Below are 12255 nucleotides of genomic sequence, written 5' to 3'. Positions count from 1 at the left end.
GGGGGAAACCAAGTCAAAGAAAAATTAAGAAAACTCGTGCTTGGACATCTCAGCCAAGACCAGACATTGTGGGGTGTAGCCGATAGCAGTAGAAAAACATTGTGGTTTTAAGGGCTTCCAGGCCTCTCCCTCCTCGTACAAGTGTTTCCAGCCTCTTGCGCTCATCTGCTCTGCAGACTGAGCTCGGCCTGCTGAAAAGCTCCCTGATGCTGATGATATTTGCTCTGGTACCAGCGAAGCCCCCGAGTCACGATGGAGAGAGACTCGGGTCCTCTGCAGTGGCCTCCGCGTGGCTGTCGTGGGTCCTCTGCCCGCAGCTGTCGGTGCGGGCCGCTCAGCTCCAGGGGCTCATGCTTCTGCGCCCACCCTCGGACCCCTGGGGCCCTTCCCTCAGCCCTGATTCGGCCCAACTCAGCCTCCTGCTCTTTGGGTCTGTCTGGGCATGGTGATTGAGGGCTCCCCAAGCTGGAGAGGGCTTTGCCCTGCTGTGTCTACAACACCTGCGGCTGTGGAGGCAGGCAGGGAGCCCAGGCGGGCAAAGCTGGCCTTCCTGCCCGGGGCCCTGGAGCCTTACCCTCTGGGTAGGGAGCACTTTCTGACTGTGGCCAGACCACCGCCCTCCATAGTCTGAAATGCACAGAAACTCACAAATGCTGAGAGCTGGATGCGATCTGAATTTCTCCCCTCTCCCAAATAACTGCTAATAATTGTGAATTACCAGCAGCATATCGTTGGGATCTTATTTTCCACATAGGGATCACGCCTGTCAGCCTGGGACAGTTCTGTGACCCACCAGGTCCACTGAAGCTGCCGCTCCACCCAGAGCCTGCCAACGGGGCATTTTCGCTGTGTCTTCTGCCTAGTCAGAACGTCTGTGGTCTCTTACTCCTGAGAAGGGCAGGGAGTAAAGGATTATTTATTTCCCTTGGTGTTTTTCATTTTAAGAATCAACACGGGCAGATTTATAGTGTTCGCAAACATGCTGGTAGCAGTTTGATTGCGGGAAGAATGAAATTTCACTCAGGCAAGTGCAAATTTATCTGTTGTGGGCAGAAGCGCCATGCCTGTGTAAATGGCACAGTTCTACCCCGAAGATAAATTTTGACAGAGGCGCTGGTTGTGGCTTTTATTCTTTTGTTCCCTTAGCTGCATTAGATTAAAAATTAAGGGATCAAATATATTAATTTGACTGAATGGAATCGTTGAGCTGGACACATTGCTTTGTAAAACTTCTGCATTGACTGCTCCACACGGGAAGGCTCACAGAACCACAGAACCGCTGGAAACGGGTCCATGAGAGCAGCCTGCAGGGACACGTGCCTCCTCTGCAGGCCATCGTCTGAGCTGTTCCTCAGACCTGCTCTGCTTTCAAGAAGAAGAAATCAGTTCTCTGTATTTCTGGAAACCATGGCTCTTGGATACTTCAGAAGCAAATTTGAATTTAGGCAAGCTAATTAACCTTTAGCTCAGAATGCTGGTCTTTTCATAGCTGTTTTTAGATAGAGGCAGTTGCTAGTGGTTGCCTCCAACTTATTTCAGATTCTTTCTCTTTAAAAACCAGTCTATGATTTTTAATTTGACCCCACATTATTCTGAAATGTCGCTTTGTATCTGATCTTTTCCTATTGCTGTAACTACAGTTTTATTTGAACTTGTCCTTCTTTTGTGCTTTTGGTTTGCGGTGGCCCGGCTGGCTCTCTGGGCAGGAGAGTGAAGGGGAAGCGTGTGCCGCCCATGCTGGTGGGCCCAGAGCTGGCTGGCTGTCCCCAGGGCCCAGGGCACAAGTCCCATCCATCTGTACCCACTGGGCCTCAGGCGTGGAGTGATGGGAGAGTCCAGACCACTTCCTTTTCTTCTTCCTTTTGAAGATTTTTCTTTTTATTAAAGTTTATTCACTGCATAGTTTAGGAGTCAGAGAGCTGAACCAGGATGAGGACAAACCCCCCGTATCTCCACCCTCTGCCCCTCCACGCTGCGTCCCTGCTTCCTCCCTCGGAGGCAGCTGGGTTCCTGACATCTGCTCCATCTCCAAGTAACACACCCACGTTGCTACTTCCTGATTTCTTTCCACTTTAGTCTCTCTTTTAACTGTATGATATGAAATAAGAGGATTTAGCCGTCTCTGCCCCACCCTACTGTGGCTCAGAAGGTAAAGAATCACCCTGCCATGCAGTCAACCCAGGTTTGATCCCTGGGTCAGGAAGATCCCCTGGAGGAGAGCATGGCAAACCCACTCTGGTATTCTTGCCTGGAGAATCCCATGGACAGAGGAGCCTGAGTGACTAACACTTTCACTTTTCAATGATCAGAACAGGTGCTCTTCCAGTCTCCCAAAGGTCCCCATAGTTAGAGTGTGGCCGGGGCTGGGTCAGTGCTCTGCGCTGGGTGGTCGTGACGAGCCAAATGCTATCCACAGGTACAGTAGCAAACTAGGCTTCTCTTCTCTATTCTGCCCAGCTTTTTATGCAGTTGTCTTTGCTTATTTCTCTATGTTTTTGTTGTTCTTTAGTCGCTAAGTCGTGTCTGACTCTTTGTGACCCCAGGGACTGTAGCCCACCAGGCTCCTCTGTCCACATGATTTCCCAGGCAAGAATACTGGAGTGGGTTGCCATTTCCTTCTCCAGGGTATCTTCCTTCCCCAGGAATCGAACCTGGGTCTCCTGCATTGCCGGTAGATTCTTTACTGTCTGGGCCACCAGAGATAGTGAGGTCAGCAGTGAAAACCTACAGTCACCAAACGTCAGAGCTGGAAGGGACCGGAAGGGGCATCTTATCCTTTCTTGGCAGAGAGGCAGGGGTATTCTTAACCCAGGGTTTCTGGGTGATGTTAAACACATCAGGGTAAACTCTTTCAAGAGCTGAAGTGTCATGGAAACCCTCAGGTCAGCAGCATCAAAGCCGATGCTTTTCTAAGTGGTATTTCTCATCCTGCAGTGCATTGCAGAATAGAAATCTTAAGCTGTGAGACACTGCACATCTGTAGTATGGAGTCAACTCAGTATTTCAGAGCATGCCAATTAGATCTTTTTTTCCCCTGGCTGGTAACAGGAAAAATAATTAGCCATATAATGAAAGGAGAATCTGTATGATGGTAAAGTAAGGTTGTATCTTATGATAACTGAATTCCCTTTCGTAGTCTCCTCAAACGTTTCATAATTGAAGAGAGAACTATTTAAGGATAATCTATAACATTACAGAAAGAATACTCATTTTCTAAAATACAGTTTGACCAGGAATCTTTAAATCAGTTTCAAAGGGGGCCACTTCACTCATAAAACATAATCACGCAATTATAAATTCTAGAGTTTGATCTTTCAGCTTTTTCATATCACAGATTCCCTGTGTGATCCATAAACCATTTCATTTCCACACAGTTAGCGAATTATTCACACTTTTGTATGACTGGACTGCCCGGGATGCTGCAGGAGGTTCCTGTTCTTAGACAGATGGACTGGAGAAGAGTAGTGAGAAAAGGAGGGAAGGCCCCTGTGGAGGGGGCGGTGGGGAGCATGGCCTGTGTGCAGGCTGTGGCTCTCTCAGGAGGGTGTGAGTTCAGGGCTTCTGTCTCTGGAATTTGTGTCTGTGGTTACAGATATAGATGTGCATTCGTCGTGGTATCTCATAACCCACCTCTCCAGCTAGTGTGACAGGGAGATGTGAAAAATACGTCTTCCTGACCATCTCAGGTTGCTGGAGTCTAGTCATTTTGAGGCTTCTTCTCAAGTGGCTCAGTGCTAAAGAACCCGCCTGCCAATACATGAGACGCAAGAGACGCAGGTTAGATCCCTGGGTCGAGAAGATTCCCCTGGAGGAGGAAATGGCAACCCACTCCAGTATTCTTGCCTGGAGAATCCCATGGACAGAGGAGCCTGACAGGCTGCAGTCCATGGGGTTGAAAAGACTCGGACACGATTGAGCACAGCACAGCCGTTGTGAGTCCGATGGGATTCAGGTCCTTGAAAAGGGCCAGAGACTGACGTAAGCCCTTGACGCGCTGGTCGTAGTGGAGCCTGTCTTCCGCCATTGCTGCCTGCAGTCTGACTGCTCCTGGGGGGCACCCAGTGGCAGCCCCGCAGTCAGGGCTCCCCTGTCCTCACCCGCCGTGGGCCCCGCTGTCCTCACCCCCCACGGGCCCCCCATCCTCACCCCCCATGGGCCCCCCCATCCTCACCCCCCTATGGGCTCCCCGTCCTCACCCGCCCTGGGCCCACGAGGCCCCTTCCTGGCCCGGCTGCACCCCTGCTCCCCAGCTCCCCGACTCCTCTGCTCTGTGCCCGCCCCTGCCCACCGACAGCAGCTGGACAGACTCAGGGGCGATGAGAGGCCGATCCTGCCCCTGGGCGTGTCCTTGCCCTTCTCCCTAGACCACTGCTCAGGGCCCAGAGAAGCCCTTCTGCGCTCACGGCGGGTCAGGACGCGGTGCTGGCGGCCCATGGCCATGCAGCCGCTCACATCCGCTGGGTTCTGAATGCCGACCCTGGGGTCCTCAGGTGGGTTTCCGTCAGGGACACTGACTCAGTTCAAGGGTGAACCGATGATGTTCCATGAAAAAATTAAAGGCGATAGAAAAATACGTGGTCTTGGCTTCTAACAAGACAAGGTCTGGGTTTGAAGGAGGAGATACAGAAGCTGAACAGAGCTTTCATAATTGCAGCTTTTATTGAAGCCGAACAGCTTGGGAATTTGATTCTGCTATGTTCTTCAACGTAGTTCACTGGTTAGCCTGGTGGGTTTAGGATTCCAGGGGCCTGGGTTTGAGTTCTGGCTGCGTCACTTGTCAGTTATGTGACAGCGTCGATGGCAAGATGCTTATTCCCTCTGTGCCTGTCCCCCTAACTCAAAAGTGGCAGTAATATCGGTCCTGACCTTGAAGAGTTACCAAAATTAAAGAATATCACAGGTGGACCATTCAGAACTGTTTCTGACACTGCAAGAGTTCAGTGAATTTTAGGCTTGAATATTTTTTTATTTAGTGTATTGTTATTATTACTATCATTACCAGCATCTTTCAAGAATAGTTAATTTCTAATAAAGAAGCAGAATTTCTTTATTAAAAGAAAGTTGCCGTCCAACGTCAGCTCCGCACTGAATTTGTATTTTCTGGTGTTCAAATGTTATTAAAAGGGTCATTACTTAGAGAGTGGAGGAAAAAATAGCAATCATGTCAAATGCTTTTCGTTTTCATCTGCATAACTTTTTGTTCATGGTGAGAGATAATAAGAACATCTAGGCTCAAAAATGGATTTGTTCATAGAGTGTTACGAAGTGTGGTTCTGGCTTTGTTCAAACTAGATGGAGAAATGGAAAAGAGCATTAACCTATAGCTGATGCAAATTAGGCGATAAATCAGACTCTAACCTTCCTGACGTTGTTCGTTGTTGTTTAGTTGCTCAGTCGTGTCTGACTCTTTTGCAACCCCATAGACTGTAGCCCTCCAGGCTCCTCTGTCCATGGGATTCTCCAGACAGGAATACTGGAGTGGGTTGCCATCTCCTTCTCCAGAGGATCTTCCCAGACCAGGAATTGAACCCATGTCTGCTGCATTGGCAGGCAGATTCTTGACCGCTGAGCCACTAGGGAAGCTGTTCAGACTAAACCCAGAAACAAAGTCAGGAGCTACTGTGAATGTGAATGTTAACAAAATCTAAGAGAAACGAGGTTCTCTGTTCCCCTGACTTTTCTAGAAAACAGATTGGTCAGCGAGGTCCCGTCGTTCTCCTCCGTGTTCCCTCCTTGTCCTTCAGTGCGTGTTGCTGACGCAGAGCCAGGCGCTGGGGACTCTCGCAGACCTTTCTCACCCGCTCTGAGCAGCCGCCTTGGTGGGAGATGCTCCACTTGTAGCGGTCAGCCTGCGGTCTGTTTTCTCTTCCTCCTCCCTTGCACCTTCCCTCCTGGTCCTACCAGTAAATGCCTTCCTCGCTGGTGTAAGGATGCTTGGGAACAGTGGGCGTGCCCCCGTGGGCGGCGGGTTGCAGACACCCAGAGGCCGACCCAGAAGCAGCAGCAGAGGGCGCCCGGCCTCTCGTTTCCCTGCAGTAGAGCCGCACAAACAGCTGTCATCTGAGGAGCTGAAAATGAATCGCACAGACTGATGAAGTCTTGCCGGGACCTTGTGCCGTGATCCACTGCTAAGTGCCCAAGATAAGTAGGTCTTATTTGAATCTCGAGGAAACGAGGTACAGAGGGAATTTCCTGAGACTCCATAGGAAGAGTCAGAATTTCAGTCACAGCCCAAGAATCCGTCTCTGGCCTTTCCCTACCCTGGCTAATATCCCAAACATTCCTGCGTTGAGGAAGAGCCAAAGGGAAAACTCAGGAGATTTGATTTCCTCCTGACTATTCCTTTAATGCAAGATATATGAGCTGCACACCTCCAGTATATCGATACCCACGACATTATCTGTACGGCCTGTTTTTAGAATTTAAAGTTTAATTTAAATTTTATTTTATATTGGAGGATAGTTGATTTACAATGTTGTCTTAGTTTCAAGCGTACAGCAAAGTGATTCAGTTATATGTATAACTGAATCTGAAAAAGAATCAGTTGAGTTCAGTCGCTCAGTCGTGTCCGGCGCTCTGCGACCCCATGGACTGTGGCACGCCAGGCCTCCCGGTCCACAGAATGGAGAGAGATATATGTATCTTTTTCACATATCTCCATTTCTTTGCATTCGTTTCAGATTGTTTCCTCACGTAGGTTATTACCGAATACTGAGTAGAATGCCCTGTTCTACTGTCTATTTTAAATTGAGTCTTTGTTTTCTAAGATAGTTATTCCAGTGGCCCTTTGCTCTTAGCCGACAAAGAGCCTTAGAAAGGGGAAATGAAAACTAAATAGCGTTCGCGGAACCCGTGCGGGCAGCTCAGACCCCGAGGGCTCCTGTGGGCTCACATGCTGCGACGATCAGAGCCAGCTTCAGTCAGCGGGACCGTCCCCCAGCGCAGGGTGGTCCCACCAGTGCGCACGGGGCCCCGTCCGGCACCCCCGCACGCCAGAGAATTGAGCCCCAGGAAGCTGCCTCGTGAGCCTCAGTGAGCACCGTGGTTGTCATGGAAACAGCTCCTGCTGCAGAAACTCCAAGAAAGACCACTGGCTGGAGCCCGCTCGAAGTGAATGAGAAACAGCGGAATTTAGAATAGGCCCTGGGCCACTTGTCCCACGTGGAGTTTTAATTTCCTCCCCCCTCCCCCCACCAGTCTTCCCCTTCCTCTTTCAAACAATAGATGGGCACACTTGGGCCCCTGGGGCCTCCTGGCAGCCGGACACATCCTGGGGCTCGATGTGTACTAATGACGGTGCGTGACTGATGGGGTTTGGGGGGCGGGGGCCAGGCACGTGCCGGCCCTCCTGGAGCCCGCGAGCCGCTTGTCACCGGGGTTTAGCAGGCACCTTGGGATTTGTCTGCAGCATATGTGCTGCTGTTAATGATTGAAAAATTACCACAACAATTAGTCACGGATCGCTACCGGCAGGGCCCCCAGATGTGATGGGCAGTGTGATTAAACCCGTGTATGTGACAATTAACTCTCCCGCAGGTTTATCCACAGAGGAGGAGGGTGCCCTTGGGGTGAGAGCAGAGGGGAAGGAGGAGGAAGGCCTGGGAGGAGGAGCAGGAGGGAATAAGGGCCACACAAGGGGCCCGGTGTAGCTGGCACCAAGGTCCATCTGATCCCGAATTAATCACAGTTTGATTAATCCTGCTTTATTGCACCTTTCTATTGCCCATTTATTTATATCTCCCCGTGATTTTATGGAGGCATGACTGATTAAATCCTGCCCATTCCATGTTTTTTAAATTTTAAAATCAGGTCTCTGCATTTAAGGCGATGTCCTAGGTGATCGGAGATGCAATTATCTCGTAAAAGCTAAGCAGGCACCAGACGTAGCATGTCAGGAATCCCCTTATGTATCACAGCTGAGTAACCCAGAATAAATATTTGTTTGCTCGATATTCTGCCTCAGTGAAAAAGAAGCCTTGTGATGTCAATCTGCTTGTTTGTTTGGGTGGGAGAATTAAGAGCACACACACGCAGGCGCACGCTCTTGCTAAATGAGAGGAGCACAGATAAATTTGTCAAATACAAATACAGATTTGACACATACAGAGTTTTGTGTTAATAATGTTAACATTTGCATATACTGCCGACATATGTACAGCATCAAAAGGTAACGCTTGTAGCCCATAGATGTGTTCGTATGTGGCATTATTTTTAACTAGTGGGTACTATTTTTATATTTTGTTTTAGATGTTACTTCTGGTAGGACTCATATTTCTGCATTTAACAATGCAGAAATTGCATTTAAGCAATGCCAAGGGGCTGGTGACACAAACCGACATGAGCAGAGCCTCGTGCTTTGTAACTGATGTCCGTTGCACATTCATGTAAGTTAGGAATATCCCACTCCTCGTTCATGACAAGGCACCTAAGGCTCCGGAAGACAGGGATCACACGTGCAGACACGCTGCTGCTTCTTTCAGTCTTCCTTCGGCTTCTTCAGTCCATCGCTTGTTTAAAGTGAATTTTGCAGAAGACTCAGTGCTTTTTTTTATATTTTTATTTTTTTAAGATTTATTTACTTATTTTATTTTTTGACCATGGTGGGTTTTCGTTGCTGTGTCCAGGCTTTCTCTCGTTGCGGTGAGCGGGGGCTTCTTCCATTGCGCTGCGCAGGCTTCTTATCGCAGCGGCTTCTCTAGTTGCGGACCACGGGCTCCAGGGTTCAGGAGCTCAGGTAGTCGTAGCACACAGGCTTACTTGCTCCAAGGCATGCAGGATCTTCCCGCACCAGGGATTGAACCCTTGCATTGCCAGGCAGATTCTTAACCACTGCACCATCAGGGAAGCCGGCAACTCAGTTTTTAATTTGCAGGCTAAAGTAGATTATAGGGCTTCCCCTAGTGGCTCAGACGGTAAAGAATCTGCCTGCAATGCAGGAGATGTGTATTCGAATCCTGGATCGGTCCCTCCAGACCCCCCGGAGAAGGGAGTGGCTACCCACTCCAGTATTCTTGCCTGGAGAATTCCATTATCTTTGTTACTTGCTTTTTTTTTTTTTTTGCCTAATCTACCCAGGCCTGTAAAGACGAAGGGTCTTTGTGTAGCATGGGCAGCCGTGTACAAGAAGATAATCAGCAAAGATCCTACTGCGTGGATGGCACAGCACAGGTGCCGTTCTGTTAGACGCCCTTGGAAGACAGCTTCCCTGATCACTGGCATCAGCACTTTTTACAGCATCAACCAAGAAACCCAGTCTCGCTGTGGACCATTTGGGAACCTTAGGATCCTTCCCTGTCAGCCTCCTAATAGCCCTTCAGTTCTGCCAGGAATTAATATAAAAGTAGAAGAACACTTCATTCGTGAAATATTCCTCATCATTACCAAACTAGAGTAACTGCACACTTCTCGAGCTGCCATCTCGTTTCTGTAATCTCATTCCAAAAAGCCATATGCAAGGTAGAGGTTGACAAGTGCCTTCAGAGGAAAACTGGACAAAGTGATACGATTCTTAGCAGGTGGGAGAAATGACTTCTCCCCGGGCATTACATGCCTGTTCTGGATGTAAAAGCTTATATCTGCTAACCTCAAGCTCCCTCTTCATCCCGCCCTCTAGGCCCTTCCTTCTTGGCAACCACTTATCCGCTGTCTATGTTTCTTGTTCTATTTCAGCCTCACAGATAGGTTCATTTGTTTCATATTTTAGATTCCACACGTACGTGATATCATGTGGTATTTGTCATTCTCTTTCTGACGTACTTTACTTAGTATGAGAATCTGTAGGTCCATCCATGTGGCTGCAAGTGGCAGCAGTTTGTTCCTTTTAATGGCTGAGTAGTACTCCATCGTATTATACACCTCATCTTCTTTATCCATCCCTCTGTCGCTGGACATTTAGGTTGTTTGGCTGTCTTGGCTGTTGTGAACATCCGGGTGCCTGATGTTGCTGTCCTTGCCTCCAACACTCTTCCCCCCGGGATTTGCAGGACCAGCTCTTTCTCATTCAGGCGGCCGCTCTTTACTGTTGACCTGTTTCCCAGCCTGTAGTTGCCCTCCCTACACCCCGGCCCTAAGTGGCTCACTGCCGTGGACCCCGGCCAGGGCTCCCTGCTTGTGTTCCCTCCCCTGACTGCGCACAGCCACGCTGACCCTTGATAACTCAGCAGGAAGTGCTTCCCTCCGTTCTGCTTTTGCAATTCTCTCTAGAAAAGTCATCGCCTCTTGTAGCAAATGCTGTTACAGCCCAAGTCTCTGCATAATAAAGCAACTGCCAAAGCCCTGTGTAGCGACCCGGTTCAGATGGTGTCCTTTATATAAAATTCCAGAATAGTAAAGAAAACATCATTCTGGTTTGAGCTCATAGCGTTGACTCTCTTACAACTTAATTTTAAAGGTTAACTTAACAGTTTTAAAACAGTTAAGCCGACACCTACACGGCTACACCTGGGTCTGGTAACCTCAGGTGGGCATCAGCTTGCCATCATGATCCACCCGTCCTAGTGCAGCCTCCGCTCCTGAGGAACAGGGCCGGGAAGGATGGTTGGGAGGACCAGGGACCGGTCGGTGTCTGGTCTCTTAAATCTCCCTCCTCACTGTAGAGAGCAAGCACACGCAAGAGGCACACGCATGCGTGCGCGCACACACGCACGCACGCGCGCACGCGCACACGCACACGCACACACACACACACACACTATTGAGTTTCCTTGTCTGTAGCAGCCAAGGCCCCCACACCCACCCCTAAAAGAGGGGCCAGGAGACTAAAGGACAAGAAATGGCTCATGTAGAAGGAAGCCCTGCCTCCAGCGGGGGGCTCCAGGCCCCTCCCTCTGTTCACAGGACAGCGAGTGAAGCACCTGGAAGACAGACCACAAATCCAGGCTCACAGCATCTCCTGGTGGCTCTGGGGACGGGCCCCCCAAGACCTGGTTCAGGGCCCCTTCCCGGGAGAGCAGTTCAAGCAGGCGGTGAAGGGGCGTTGCCAAGGGCTCATATTTTAGGCTTTCACTGTTTGAGGCATGTTTTTTAAAAGTTGAGTTCAGGTTTTGCATTTAATTTATTTCTGCTGACTTAACCTCAGGTTTTTAATCCACCATTATGCAAAAACAGGGTATATAAGCCATCTGATTATCATCCCCTGACGTAGAGAGGGTGAAGTTCTGGGTGAAAGGAGGATATGATTATTAATTGTTGTTTGGGTTGGGGACGTCTCCATGGCTGGGACCAGGTTGTCCAGGCCTTGGTGCTGCTGGACTCGGCCGAAAACTCGGCCCCTCCCGCTGACCTTAGTGCTCACACCCGTCTAACGGCAGAGACCACGAGGGACACTGTATGTGTGGGTAGCCAAGGCATGCGGTAAAATGTCCCCAGTGGCCCTTGTGAGTGCCATGGAGAACAGTGGGTTGAGCTTTACCTAGATTCAAATTTATATGGATAGATCTTTCCAGGTGTGGACTATCAGCTTACTGTGGACCTGCAGGAATATCTACAGTGGAGCCAGGCCAATATAGTGAAGCCTCTGCCTTCAGACTTGTTTTGCTCATGCTTTTTACCAGCGACTTTGATAAAGATGTGTTTATCAAGTCAGCAGTTGACATAGGCTGGGAGCAACAGCTGATATGATTAGTGACTTGATCTTGAGTCAAGAAAATCTTGATAGTCTAAAATGATGTGCTCAAAATAACAGGGTGAAAAATGGGAAAGATAAGTAGAAAGCCTTTAAGATAGGTTTTAAAAAAAAAAAAAGAATTGTACAGCTCTAGCATGAGGAGACGTGGAAGATGTAATTTGTCACAAATTCAGTGTGAGTTAACTTATGATAAGAAGCTTCCCTGGTGGCTCAGATGGTGAAAGAATCTACCTGCAATGCTGGAGACCCAGGTTTGATCCCTGGGTCAGGAAAATCCCCTGCAGAAGGGAATGGCTACTCACTCCAGTATTCTTGCTTGGAGAGTCCCATGGACAGAGGAGCCCAGTGGACTACAGTCCATGGGATCACGTATGAGCAGATACCACGATGATAAAGCTGGTGAAAAATGTCGACGATGTGATGGAAGCAGCGTGTGTTGTTCCAGAAAAGCATTAGCGCTGAGAGGTCGTGTGGGTCATTGCAGTGAATCCTCTCCCTTGCCTGAGATACCCCAGAACTCAGAGATTACCAAGTGGTGTGTCTGTTTCAATGCGTTAAGTAAAAATATTTCATTGCAAGGTGAGATACAGAACTTTGGGATAAAATCCTTCGACGCAAAGAAATGACAC

At 49.1% G+C, this 12255-nt stretch overlaps 1 protein-coding gene across 4 annotated transcripts in view; it reads left to right on the top strand.

Annotated features, from left to right (window-relative positions):
* FARS2 (phenylalanyl-tRNA synthetase 2, mitochondrial) overlaps window positions 1–12255 on the top strand; it is a 289117-nt gene that overhangs the window by 103624 nt on the left and 173238 nt on the right. The window lies entirely within an intron of this gene.

This window comes from Giraffa tippelskirchi, chromosome 8 (assembly GCF_054371585.1).
Source record: "Giraffa tippelskirchi isolate mGirTip1 chromosome 8, T2T-mGirTip1v1.2.pri, whole genome shotgun sequence".
Lineage (NCBI taxonomy): Eukaryota > Metazoa > Chordata > Mammalia > Artiodactyla > Giraffidae > Giraffa > Giraffa tippelskirchi.
The sequence above is the reverse complement of the archived record's forward strand: the minus strand, read 5'-3'. Positions and strand labels throughout refer to the sequence as shown.